This window comes from Podarcis tiliguerta, assembly GCF_965153285.1.
Source record: "Podarcis tiliguerta genome assembly, chromosome: 3".
Classification (NCBI taxonomy): Eukaryota; Metazoa; Chordata; class Lepidosauria; order Squamata; family Lacertidae; genus Podarcis; species Podarcis tiliguerta.
Window position 1 is genome coordinate 41636484 of NC_139536.1, and position 14471 is coordinate 41650954.

A 14471-nucleotide genomic window follows, 5' to 3' on the forward strand; every position below is an offset into this window, starting at 1 on the left:
GCTAAATCAATACTTGCTTATTCATCCCTTATAATTAATTCTATCAGATACAAATTCCAGAAGAGGTGTCTCCTATTTCATGCATCTTTTCAATCGTCAGGCTGGTGCCTTGGAGGGGTGACTATTGATCCCCACGTGAGAAGAGTCTCATATTAACTGTTATTGAAGGTGTCAAGATATGTCAGGGACTGTCAATAATGCAAATCACTGTTAACATACTAGATATAAAATGAAGAATAAATACTCTCTCTTGTGGAGAAATCCATTTTATATTCTATGGCTGTTGTACGCTAATCTTTAAGGCATAAATTTTAGATTGCTAAATATATTTAGATGAATTGTCTTCTGGCTTAATTTTCTCAATATTGGTGAGTTGCAAAACACACATTTGGTATTTTGGAGTGAAGCAAGCTAAACTATGCATGGGTTTTGTGTGATCTCCCTCTCTATATCATGAATAAATTTAGATGGCCAGTGATTTGCTTCTCTTGCTAAAATCTCCCTTTGCTAAATTTTAGAATTCTCTACATGACCCTAATGCCTCCCTTTAATTTATTTCTTTACATTACAATTCAGTCACAGTTTATAGCCTCATCCTTTTAGCAACTTTATCAACACAGCAGCTCCTTGGACAGGTCTTTAAGGCAGATCACAACTGTTGTTCATGAGCTGGTTCTGGGGTTTGACAGCATCCTTGTTATCGGAACTGTAGCAGGCAATGGTGTGGCTTCCTTCATGCTTATTTATTGACAGTGCTTTTTTCAAAAAAGAAATGTTTAGGGGTACTCTCATTTTTACTCAAGAAAATCACCATTTTATTGTTCAGATCAGGAAAAACAAATACAGTAAATAGACAAAAGTACAAGGATTCACAAAATGTTTAGGGGTATGTGTACCCCTGCGCACCCCCAGAAAAAAGCACTGTTTATTGATACCCCAACCCAGGAAAGAACCCATGGAGAATGCATTGACATTTACTAGCTAGACAATTGTGTGGGTGGAACTATTAGAAGTTTGGCTAGATACCTTTATTTTAGAAGGAATTTTTAGATGTTATGTGAGCAGTAGGTTTTCTGCAATGTCGGGAACATGTGTAGCTTAGTGATGGTGTCGGGGACAATCAGGGCTCTGACAAGTGTGTGGTGGAGGCAGGAGGCCAGGGATTGACTCAGAAAAAGAGACTAGTGGTTTATGGGATTTGGCTGGAGCCAGGGCAGAGGGAGGAGGAAGAGTCTGAAAAGTCAAGAGATGGAGGAAGGCCCACAGGATGTGCCAAAGGCCCACAGGATGTGCCAAAGAGACTGTTCAGGTGGGGACCGGGCCGGTTGAATCCCTCCCCCCACCTGCTGTCTCCTAGAACCAGGAAGGTCTTGAAGAGAGGAGAGCAGCAACAACTTCCATGTAGGCAAAGCCTCAGGTTGCGTATGCACAGCCCAACAGATGAGGGTACATAAGTGGGGAGGTGTGGTTCCACTGTTGCTGCAACTGCTCCATAGGGTCCAGATCTGTGGCCAGCTGCTTAGAGGCGAGAAGCATGTGTGCATGTGTGTCCAGAGGACTGTGAGAGCTTCTCTAAGTGTTTCTCTTGCCAACAAAGAATTAACTATTAGACGTGTGCCTTCCTTATTTGGGGTGGGGCCAGACACCTATATGTTTTGGCTCTTATGTTATTACGTTCTGTTTAAACAGATGGAATAGAAATAAGATTGGCTAGCTTCCAGATCAGATCTGTGTGTGTGTATATATAAAGGAAGCAGAACAGATTAATTTCAGGTGTGTTTTCGTGAAATAAAATCGGAATAAGTCTATTTACTTATTAAAAGTTAAATAGTATAAACACATAAATCTAATTCAATAGAAGGCTATTAGCTTGCCAAATGTTGATATGCTGGGTGGCAGCTGAGAAAGGTGATCTGAATATTTTGCAGCAGCTGTGCATTTTAAGTGCACAGTATCGTGTGTGGGGTGGTATTTTAGAAGCTCATTCCCAGCCCATAAACAAATGAATCAATAGATACGGAGATGCATGTAGAGCCAAATGAAGTCATTGCAAGCAAGTTCATAAAACTTCATGAACTCAGTTTGAAAATGTGCTCCCTTTTAAAATTATTTTTATCTTTTTTATGATGTAGTGAAGATCTAACTGCAATTTTCGGAACTGGAAACAGTCTAGCAATGGAAACAAACCAATGTCCCACATAAGCTCAGTAGTGCAGTTTGTATCCAAGCAGGAAGTGTGCAGTTGGTATTATGGACCAACTTCCAGTTGAGGTCAGGCAGGCTGTTGAACCTCTGGCACCTTCTGAATCCAGCAGGCATTTTAATTGAAGTCTGATTTTATAGTTTTAACTGATTTTTACCGTTTCTGCATTTTACGTCTTGTATACCGCTTAGACACGATTGTGGTTAAGCAGTATATATATTAAAAATAAGTAGTCCACCCCCTCGCCCCCATGTGGGGATGAGCCTGCCTAGGAAAGCCTGTGCAATTGCCCTGGAAGGTGGCAACTCCTCAAATACTGATGAACTGAATCAGTATTCCAGAAAGAGGTTTCTATTCCCCACCCTTTCTCCAAGTCCAAAAAGCCAGATTTCTCTTTCCTCTTACTCATTTTCTATCTTCCACAGCCTAGCAGGATTTACATGTTGGCAATCCAGAGGTCTTTTTTTGCTTTGAAAGATGGCGATACAACAAGTGACATGGGGGTTGGAGGCAGTGCTCAACCCGAGATTGGCCATCAAGCTACAGGGACCATCACAAAAACAGGAGCTGACTCAAGCTTGGTACCATGTGTAGTCCACTGATTTCAGCAGCTCATGGCCTCACAGGGTATGGCTAGCCAGTTTGTTTACATAGTACCGTCTGTGATGGTGCCATTCAACATCTACTGTTAAGGATGTTGCTGCTCAACGGTAATGGCCAAGTACCAAATCCGCACTATGTGCCACAGGCTACATTGCTTTCAAAACTAAAAGTGTCTTGGAGCTTTCAATCTGGCAACCCCATCCTCTAGTCATCAACTACCTGTACCAAATCCTTGTTAGGCATGTTCGGTTGTATCAGGCACATTAACCAGTATAAGAGGCACTGATGAGTTCTCATTCTGAACACAAAAAGAACAGCGTTTGTTTTGATGAGTAGATGATGGGAGAAGAGAAACCTGTGAATTCTTAAAAAGTGGTTTCAAATACGAAATGCAGAGTGCTTCTAAAAAACCCCACAACAGTTCTTAAAAGCATATTAAAGTGTGAGATTAATTTTCAGTATGGTTTTTGAAGTTATGAAATATTAGCCATTACTAAATTAAATTGTGACTTCTTAAATAGATTTATATATTTGCATTCCATATGTCTAGGGTAGTGCTAAGTATACATTACAATATCATTTGGACCCCTATGGCATCATCTTAACTATAGATTTAGTGAGCTGAAGCAAATGATATTAAGAAGAATGATGAAACTGCCAACACATTAGTACTGCTTTGTATTCTTTCCATCTGCTTTTTGTCTGAAAAGTCCCAGCTTTTTATTTGCGTAATGGTTGTTTTATGCTATTTTCTTATGGAATGATGCTGTCTAGAACAGCTGGCCCTATCTCTATTAAACACCTGATTGTCTACACAAATCTTTTGTTCGTTTAAAAGAACGATAGCTTCTGTTGCTTTGAATCACCTCCATTGCATGTAATATTGTCTAGATGATTCTTCATTGCATAGGTCTCCAAAATAACATACAAAGCAAGGAGGTAAAGAACTGCTCTAGCCCGGGTGATATTCTCACTGATTGTTCTTTCCTCGAAATGCTCTTTCCGAAAGCCAGTCAAGATTTTATTCATATTTGGGGAATTTACAAATATTTCTCATGCTTGTGGAATAATGAAAAAACCTCAGCATGGAAGCTTTGAACCTCAGCAAAAAAATTATTTCAGTAGAGATCTTTTGACAGTTTTGTGTGTGTGCTTGTTTATTTAATACTTTTCTATGCTGTCTTTCTTCCATTGTGAAACTCGTTGTTGTTTAGTCATGTCCGACTCTTCGTGAAACTCAAGGTGGCATAAATTGGGTTTCCATGCGGTCTCCAATCTAGGCACAGGCTAGAGCCAAATCTCCCTAGCTTTAGCAAGATGGCTGTATCATGTATTTTTATTCCATGGTGGTGATATTCCATTGGTTATCCTTGATACGAGGTTAATAATGAGTGAATTAGATAGTCAGCAGATTCAATTGAGTAGGTTCTGCTGTTGTTGAACTAGGAACTTGCAGCCAAAGTTCCAGCCATTTACCTTGAAGAAGAAGAAGAAATTTATCTTTATGGCTTCCCCTACCCCAGCTGGCTTCATTCCCAGGCCAACAAGTCTCATGCCTTCCCTTTCCTTTCCTTCCCAACTGCATTTTGTGGTGTTCCTCAGCTGCCTATATTAGTAAGCTAGGGTTGCCGTATTTCAAAAAGTAGAAACCAGAACACTCTGAAAGTTGCTGAGCTTCTTTACTTTTTCTTTTTTTAAGAAACCCCCAAAGTTGTTTGTTGAGCTTCTTTTAGGACAAACCCCAAAGTTGTTGACCATAAAAAGCCAAGTAATAGTTACATGGGCCATTTGCTTCCCAAGACTAACAACCCACATCACTCCTTGTCTCTATATGACATGGAACTCTACAATTCTATTATTCTAATATTTCCATCACAGCAGCAGCACCTGCAGTAAACATGACTGACTCTTTATACCTAGTCCATGGGAGCGATTTTGTGTGTTATGCGGAAGTAGCATTAAGGGATTCCTGAATGATTGACATGTTCTCTTCCCATCCTTCTGAGTATTGTGTGAAGAAAACAACAGCAGCAACACATAAGCATGGTGGGATACATGAGCTATATTCTCACCAGGAGAAGTGTGGAAAGAGATGCATCGATTTCTTATTCCGCCTCTGTTGCCACATTCTCTTAATGTGCAAAGCAGCTCAGAGAATTTTGTGAATACTTATTGACATCACAGCCTCTGGATAATGATGGCCTCATGAATTATGTGTTGGCAGTCGGTCCTGCAGCCCAAATGCTGCCCTCCGGGCCACACCCTCTCCTGAGCCACCCATCTTACCAACCCTGCTTTGTATTCTTCTTGAGTGTTTTTGCCTGGCTGAAATGTATCCTTGAATTCTGATAAAATCCACATTTGTTGCTCCTCCCACTTTTGCCTTGGCCATTGTGGCCCTTCAGGTTGAAAATGGTTCTTCACTACCCCGGTCTATGTAAGCTTTTGAGGAATTTTAGCATGATATGTAAATGTATTTGACTGACAGATGGAATTATCTGAATTAGGCAAAATTCAGCTAAAAGGAAATGTAGCTGAAAGATTTAACATTAAGAAATATATAGCCAATATATTATTTTTAGCCTTTTCTTTCACAGTCAATAATGAAAAAGCATTATCTGTTGACTCTATTGAGAGGAATCCAATTAAAATCTGACATTAAGGACGTTGGCAGTTAGCAGATAGAGTGACTGCAGTAAACATATTTTTCATTTGTGATTCAGCTCACAATAATCTTAAATGTGATATTTTATTGCCTGCTAATATCTTAAGGGACTCTGCCAGTTTCTATTTAGCCCTTTGGAGCACAAATTTCCTGGTGCAAAAAAAGATGCTTGCAATATAATGAATGTGGAAAAGAGTGTCAAGGGATATTTCCAAGTGCTTAAACCCATTTGAGGTTTATTAATTTTCTGGATTTAGGTTAACATGGTTTCATGAATAGGCACCGGGCCTGGAGAGTGGGATTAGGAAGGTTTCCAGGGGCTCTGAACTTGTGTCAAGCAAAACTGTCATGCCAACAAGCTAAGTCAACTGAACAGGGGAAAGCCTTTAAAGTGCTCTACCAGTGCATAATGTTTGTAAATTTTATTCAATTAATTTACAGCTGCAGGGCTCATGAGGCTGAAATGGAAGTTTTGTGAAGTTTTGATAAGAAAGCAGCCAAAGCAAAGAGAAAGGAAAAACAGAGTTTGATTAGCTGCACATAGTTTTAAAAGGAGTTGGCAGTAGAATGACAAATAAATGCTGGAAGGGCCCTCTGCTATGTTTTTTTTTTTTTTTGTATGTGTGTGTATACATGTATACTTACCTCCCCCTTATTTTGTTGACAAAAATAAAAAGTGTAAGATGTTGCCCCCCCCTCCGTTTTTTATCTATTTCTTCTGCTTTTGCTGTTGATTTTTATTGAGCAGTTTAATGATTTCTTAAATTCTGGGAAGGGAAGTGTGTGTGTGTGTGTGGAGAGAGAGAGAAGGCTGGTTGAAGTATGGCTGCCACAGGTGTATTCATTACCTGTTAGGTACTTCAAATGAATGCTAGGTAGAGCTAGCAGCCCTTAGACTTGAGTCATCCTCTTGACTCTGTATGTATCTGGGCTGCACTCCATTTGCACCTGTTAATGTACAAAGAGTTGAGTAGTCAGAGAGTGTGTTTTGAAGTCACAGCAGAGGGAACAATCCAGAACTATAACCTATTACACAAGGGGGTAAGGAGCAATCAATAACCTACATTGTCTTAGAGGTACTGAAATCTATTATATGGAATAATTAATCTAGGCATAATAAATTTACAAGGGTCCATTTGGATCTTAGTCCATCATTCTAACCTATTTTACAAGGTGTACATGGATATCAAGCCCTAATCCATAGCAATGCTAAGGAAAGTTTGGACCTTTCTCTAAAGATGAAGTTCTTAACGTTTCCAGACTTCATTTTTTAAGATAGTTTTGCATAGTTTTGCTCCGGATACAAATATTGTCATGTTTAAGACAATATTTAACAAAGACGAGGATCAGCAAAGCATATTAGCCAACGACCTTCCATTTTTTGCATTGGCATTTAATAATCTAAGGCTGTTAGAAAAACTTTGATTACATTGGGGAGCCTCCTAGATGGGTTGTGAGAGAATCATTTCTACAGTAAATAAATAAGTGAAAAGACTCTTATTTGCCTATGTTCAACTGCTGGAGTTCTTCTTTTCTAGAGATTTTGTGGGGGCTATTAGACAAACGCATCAAGGGCATTTGGTTATTGGTGTCATAATAATACCCAGTCTTCACACTGATTTTGTGTCTCTGAGCTTCTGGAAAGAAAAGAGTGGAGATTTTTAATTGTATCTATAGATCTTCAGAGTGTGCTTAATCTACAGGTTAGAGCAGAACTAGCCATTAAATAACTATTAACTCCACAAGGAGAAGGGGGCAACAGAGGACGAGATGCTTGGACAGTGTTCTCGAAGCTACAAACATGAGTCTGACCAAACTGCGGGAGGCAGTGGAAGACAGGAGTGCCTGGCGTGCTCTGGTCCATGGGGTCACGAAGAGTTGGACGCGACTAAATGACTAAACAACAGCAACTATTAACTCAAAGTCCAGGCCAGTTTCAGATGGATTCAATATTTCAGTTTCAACAATGTTTTAAGTACATAACCATAACAGCATCTTAGAAAGGAAACAAATATTTCCACTGGGCATGGTGAAGCATTTTATTTATTTATCTAAACCATTTAGATCCCATTCTTTACCAAAAAGGCTTCCAGAGTAGGTTACAGAAGTCAGCAGTATGGCTGTCTCTCTTTGTAAGCCCCTCAGGCTTACAATCTAAAAGACCTGAGTTAAAACGGGTGGGGAGAGAAAAAAACAGGGTTTTTTTTACAGTTCTTAGGACACATTTATAAAGTTCTGATTACACAGATTCTTGGAGATAGGGACGAAAGTCTGCTGCATCCCAGTTCACAGAGGGATGGACAAAGTTTGTCGCCTTCTGCCTCCAGGTGAAAAATTGTTAAGAATCCATCTGGAAACTCACACTTTAAAAATGCTTACGAGGGGGTGGAAACAGCATGTAACCCTTGAAATGCTTCGTAATGAAATCTACAGGACTGGATTCTGAAGGGAACCATTGCTCCGATTTGAATTCACCTGGATCAGATCAGCTGAGCTAGCTTTGGAATCTGAGTAGGGCGAATTCTCCATCTGTACTTGGAGAGCAACCCATCATTGGAAGCATTTTCCTCTCACATCAGGTCTAGGAGCACAGCAGATGGCTATGTCCTGGCCAAGAGGGCAAGGCCCCTTCTGCCACACAGTTCTTCCCTCAGATGGCTCATGCAAAGCCAAGAGGGAGGTATACAAATTCCTGTCAAGCATTGATAAAAAAAAGTTTCTTCAGATGCTCAGGAAAAAAAGCTAGAATCTTCTACCATTCCAAGCCCAGAGCTGATATTAAATATTAATTTTCATTTTGTGTGTGTTTCTGTTTAATGAAATATTTGCACTGCTCTACTCTCTACTATATGTGCTTCCAGTGTAAATTGTAGTATCAGATACAGACTACCAACTACTGATATAGAATGTCAGCTGTTGATAAACGTTCTTGCAAGTTTTTGTCCCTCAAATACAAAGCTGATGATTCAAGAGTGTGAAGAGATATTGGAACTCCCACAGCCCTATGTTCCATCCTACCTGCAGCTTGGCTTGCTTAATGCTGGCATTCTGGCCTGTATTATAAGATTTTTGCCTACATGTCCTATTTGTGGGATTTCTAGAAGCTTGTAGTCCATTATTGTGGGGAAAATGCAGATCTAGATGGACTTTTGGTCTGATCCAGCAGGACTTTTCTTATAACTGTGGCAGATTGACATAAGACCATACTTGAGACTTGCATGGTCTGTTTTTCTCCCCATGCATATTTTAAAGATGCAGCTAGGGAATATACTCTTGGTGTGAGCTGTTAATCTTCAGTTAAGTACGGGTGAGTAATTCTATTTTCACACTTAGGTCTAGTTTACATAAGACTTGTATGGACATTTAGCCATGGTTTCTTTAATTAACTCATTTACAAATTAATTGTTGTTGTCACAAACACTGCTTCCAATATTTCATAGAAAGAAGAATTATAGGATCCTCACTGTAATGGCCTGGCACAACCTTTGGTGTTTTCTCGGGCACTATGCCTGGCTTGACCATCTGGGTGGGTTAGAGCATTGTTTAGACTGCCCTACTATGTGTATTCTGGTGGTACATGTGGAGTACATAAAATCCTGATGAAAATAACATTTTTGGCTTACAGCATAACACAGTTTTGTAAAGTACCATTTGTCATAAGCAATGAAATTTTGGAATAGCATAAAATGACATATTTATAAACCATGTGCAACAGCCTTTTGATTACATGCTATGCTTGCTATTTAGTGGTATGCTGAGAGTTATCAAGGCTGCAATTTACTGAGCACAGTGGCACATATTACTGAGTAAACTTCCCCAATATTCACTATAACTATATTCAGAGTTCCATATTTTAGTTAGGTTCTTCTCTCCAAAGATTATAATGGATCTCCACCTTAATCTGTGTTTCCAACATCTTTTGAAGGGCTGCCTGTGTCCATACCAGTATTGTTAAAATCTTTGTTGAAGATGATGAGTGTCCTTGACATCTGGTGGCTTATCAGTGGGCCTTCGAGTTGTGATATGTGAGGTTTACCTGGTGCCTACTTCTTTTGGCATGAGGCAAATATTCCCCCCCCCCTCAAATTTTTGAGAGATAATTTTAATTCTCTTGACTGTTTGATTATAATTTTGGGGCTTTTACATTTTTGTATTTTCAGTTCAACTGTGTTATTATTTTTTTGTAAACTACCATGGGATTGTAAGTATGAAAGCTTTTAATATATTTCTCTATCAAATTCCTATAAAATTTATATGGCTTGTATCCAGTGGTGGCTTTGTGCCAGCAGAATCACTCCCACACATGCAAGGAAAGACCCATAACTGTCACCAAACCACCAACTGCAACCCTCTGTGCCATATTCATACTCTTCCAAAAAGGTCCTTCAGTCTTTAGGAGAAGCTTTTGGGAACCACTTCTGCCGGTGCAAAGTTACTGTTGTATGTCTGCATGTACACACACATGCGATGTACCAAGGCATTATTTTCCATCCCACTCCATATTGCTTGCATGCATATTTTCATTACTTTGCCATTCGTATTCTACCAAAAATGGTGTTATTTGTCTCACTGTCTACTGTGGCAAAATCATATAGCTTACATTCCTTATGTAATTAATTATGTAAGCTATATTGTCATTATGCTATTTCATCCATTTCATTTCAGTGCAACACAGTGCAGATTAGAGAGAGAAAACAATAGTCAATTATGTAACATTTGCAGACTGAAAACAACAAGAATAGAAAATACCAATCATATTCACTAGACTGATTTCCCTTCTGGACATGGGATAAATAAGCAAACATAGGCAGTTTCCCTCTTTGTTGTAATTCTACGACATTCCTAATACACACTCACATCTCCCCCCTACAGATTCTTGTGTGTGTTTAGTACAGTTTGTGGCTTATGATTCACTCCCAATATGATAAGCCTCTTATATAAGACAGCAGTAACATCTTGATACTTTAATCTCCAAACCAATTACACTTGATTTTACAAAATATTTCAGTCAGCCATTTTCTGCTGTCAGAGAAATAAATTATGCTTCTTTTTGACCTTCATAAATGATGACTGGCAAAAGATAGCAACCTCAGCAAACATTTATATGCTTGTAATGATGCTTGCAGTGTTATTACAGGCATGGAAGTAAGTTAGATAAACATCAGTATTAGATGTTGTGTTGTTTAGACCAAGTGCCTAGACATCAGTTGCCAGTTGTTCACTCACTGAACCACCATGGCAGAAGGTCAGAGGTGGGTAACTGCTAGCTAGTAAGCTGAAACTCTAGCCAGTGAGTTAGTTGCTGGGTCCCTGCCCCCCGGATATAAAACTCAAGGCCTGCTGTTATTCTTCATTCTGAGCAATACTGTCCAACTCTCTTGCCTACTTGTATTATCTGCCTCTCTGCTCATACCCTTCATTGCTCTACGAGGCCAAAGTGAACCCCCAAAGAACCTTGCTGTTTTTGGAATGCAGGTCTTTCACATTGCTATTCAAACATTCAATGCTCAGGGGCAGTCTTTGCCAAACTGATGCCCTCCAGATGTTTTGGACTACAGTTTTCGGATGACAAAATGCATGCTGGCTGGGACTGATGGGAGTTGTAGTCCAAAACATCAGTGGGGGGAGCCCACGTTGATGAAGGTTTGGGTACCCAGCTGTTGTTGGACTACAACTCCCATCATCCCTACCTAGCAGGACCAGTGGTAAGGGATGATGGGAGTTGTAGTCCAACAACAGATGTAGACTCAAGTTTGAGAAACACATGTCTGGGTTGTTGTGCTGGTTTACACTAGCCAAGCGTTCATTGTTGCTGCCTGATTTACTTCCCAAGTCACTAGGCTAGAAGGGCAAAAGGAAGCAGTCTTTGCATTGAGATGTTGGTGATGGGAGAATGCATACACCTCGACATGTTTCAACCCATTTGTCTTGTTTGTGTGATCTATTTTCTGTACCCAGTCTTAATCTAGGTCAAATGTAGTCTCCTAAAAGAAAGTTTTACTAAACCTGAAAAGTGTTGTACGATACCAAAGGCCTACCAAGCCCAACATCCTGTTTCCCACAGTCTCAACCAAGCATGACTGAGTGGACTGTAGAGCACATAATGTTGCAAAGTAGACTTCCTTAGTAGGTACAATTTCAAAGCAATATTTGTTGTTCAAATTTCTAATTATTGTTCCCCTGCCAGAACACTATGACAGCAGCTTTCCATAAATTAGCCAGCCAAAAACCCAAGACATCTGCAGGCAATTTGGGATAGTAAGCGGCCGGGGGGGGGGGGAGGATTCAGGGCACTCTATTCCCTATTATTACCACTTATGTGCTTCTCATGCAGAGACATCCCTTTCTACTTTCCATACTTTTAGCTAGTCAGTGGATAATTCCCCAATCCCAAAATTCTTCTGAAATACAAAAGCATATGATAAATTTCAAGGTTCTCAACAGGTTTGTTTGGGATGCAAAATATCCCATTGTGTTCACTCGCTTATCTGCTGGATTTGCCTGCCATGCTCCTATTACAATATGTTTTTTTTATACTATCCTGTGGGGGTCTAATGATGTGTATCATCACACTGTTGCGTTTGGCTAAGTGGGCTGACCTTGAAAGACATGCTAAAGGACATGCATAGTACATGGTGGTCACAGTACATGAGAGATAAATTAAAATGGCAAAAAGCAATTAAGTAGACTTCATAAAGCTATAATTTGCCATTCTGTAGTTCTTTGGTTTGTCAGTTCCAAACATTTTTATTGAGGACAAATAAAAATAAGTAGTTCTAAACTGCTGGGAGTATCTGAAAATTGTTAAAGCCTTTTGTTGTAATCTGGTTACAGTGATTGATGCAGATAAGAGATTGTTATTGGGGGGAGGAGAGTTCAAACTGTGGAAATAGGAATTTGTTTTATTGTGTATGAGTGTCACGATTTTATCTGCAGACCTAAGGGACAAGCGAAGATTTTGCTATTTGTTTCAGTAATTGCATCCTTGTATTATGTTTTTGGTGTGATAATTGCTAATTCCATTTTTAAATAGAATGCTTTGCACTTTATGCCTCCAGAATACAAATCAACAGATCAACAGTAAGAAGCAGATAGATGTTGCAGAGGAATTTTGTTGTCCGCTTATTAACTATAGGGAGTTATTTATTTCACCTGTGGATTATCCAAGCAGCAACAACCTCAGTAAACATATTGACTGAATTCTGCTTATTAAGAGAGGTTCCTCTTACTTTCTAGAATAAAACTGCAGTGCTATGTTCTCTTAGTCAGGTAAATCCCAATGTAAGTCAGTTGTAATTCGTATGTTAAAAATGCCCGACTTTCCAGCAAAAACAGGAATCCAGCAATGGAGGGGCAGTGTGTATGTAAACGAGTATTTTTCTGTTTACTGCTAACATCCACTTTAGCAAACCATTGCCTCTTTGACTCTGCTGCCACCATAGAATTAAAAATAAATAAATCGTATTTTGCTATAGCGGTTAACTTTTCAGTAGCTATGGATAAATGTGGGAGAAAACAGACCAAAGTACTAGATTGATGTGACCACCCGCAATCCCTGACGAGATGTGCATAGGATTCCAGGGGTTTTGGCCTTCAGCCAGGTTCTGTGGTGCTTTGGAGAACTGAAGATGCGGCAGAGACTGTGGTAGCTTTAAGAATCATGATTTATTCACATATTTACACCTGAGTTCAGATGGAGGGAGTCCAGATTTTATAGCATGGTCATCTCAAGAATGGCTTGTTCCCCACAGCAGTGCAGCACTGGAGTCAAAGGCATCTCTTCCAGCCTGCCTCCACCCAGCCTGCCCAAGATGGGTCTCTGTCTTTGTTCTTTCCCTCCCTCTTCTTCCCAGCATGCCATGCTAAAGACACTCTTTCCCTTTCACCTCATAACCATCTACCCTGGCAAACTTCCAAATCCCCAGTCTCTGTTGACACCTCTCAGGGTTGGGGGAAGCTCAGTTCTCTTGCATTGCCAATTGCCCTTAATGGCCCTGTATTGTTTCTTAATGACCCTAGCTTGACCAGGTCGATTTGCATAGGCTAGCTCAGGATTTCCTCTGCAGCTTGTATTTCCCCCTTCATATTAGAAATTATCAAAATTCTACCATTTATTAATGTATTGGGTTTAGGGGGTTTCCCCCTGTCAACATATAGCACCATTAACAGACTATAATGTTTGTTTAAAGGATTACTTATAAGGATTGTGGTTTCACTTACTTGCTGTTACTTTATTGCATAAGGAATAGGGTTATGATCCTTTTATGAGGTTGTGGTTCCATCCCCTAATCAAGCCCTTGCTGATTACCCAGTTAGCAGACAGCTCCCTTTTTTTTGCAGTTTTCACCTTGGTCCTTCACTTCTCAGGCTTCCTTCATATTTGCAGCTGTGGTCTTCAACCTGGTCCAGCAGCTGAACTGGTAACCAGTGCAGTTACAGATGCTGACTGCCTCACTCCTAAAAGGACTCTGGCAGCTGTGCTCTAGACTAGGTGATGTTTCTGAACCACCTTTAAAGGCACCCCTGCACACAGCACTTTTCGGTAGTCTAGTTTGGAAGTGATCACAGAGCACAAATCCAGATAAGGACACAGTTTGGATACTACCCAAAGCTATAAAAAGCACTCAGATCTTCGCCAGGATCACTCCCAAGCTACAAACTTGGTCTTTCAGGGGGATTGCTGCACCATCCAACACCAGCTGTAAACCACCTTCCAAAGCTGAGGATTTCTAGTGGTTGTACCCTTTTCTGATAATCTTGAAATTACCCCTTTTGGCATAAAGGACCTACACTTTTCCTCCCTCCTCTTTTGCTGTACTATGGGTCCAAATAAAATTATGCAGGGAGACCAATAATCTAACATGCCACCAGGTCTCCTGAATTCACAGTTACATAAAAACGCGCAGGATATTCTAGCTTTACTGGTAAGATGTCTTCCACTATAGTATGAAGTGGGTTTCCTTTCTCCCTCCCCCTCCCAAATACAGTCATTGTTTAACT

At 40.0% G+C, this 14471-nt stretch overlaps 1 protein-coding gene across 2 annotated transcripts in view; it reads left to right on the forward strand.

Moving 5' to 3' along the window:
* The window catches only part of SMYD3 (SET and MYND domain containing 3), a 333084-nt gene that overhangs the window by 185064 nt on the left and 133549 nt on the right, over positions 1-14471 (forward strand). The window lies entirely within an intron of this gene.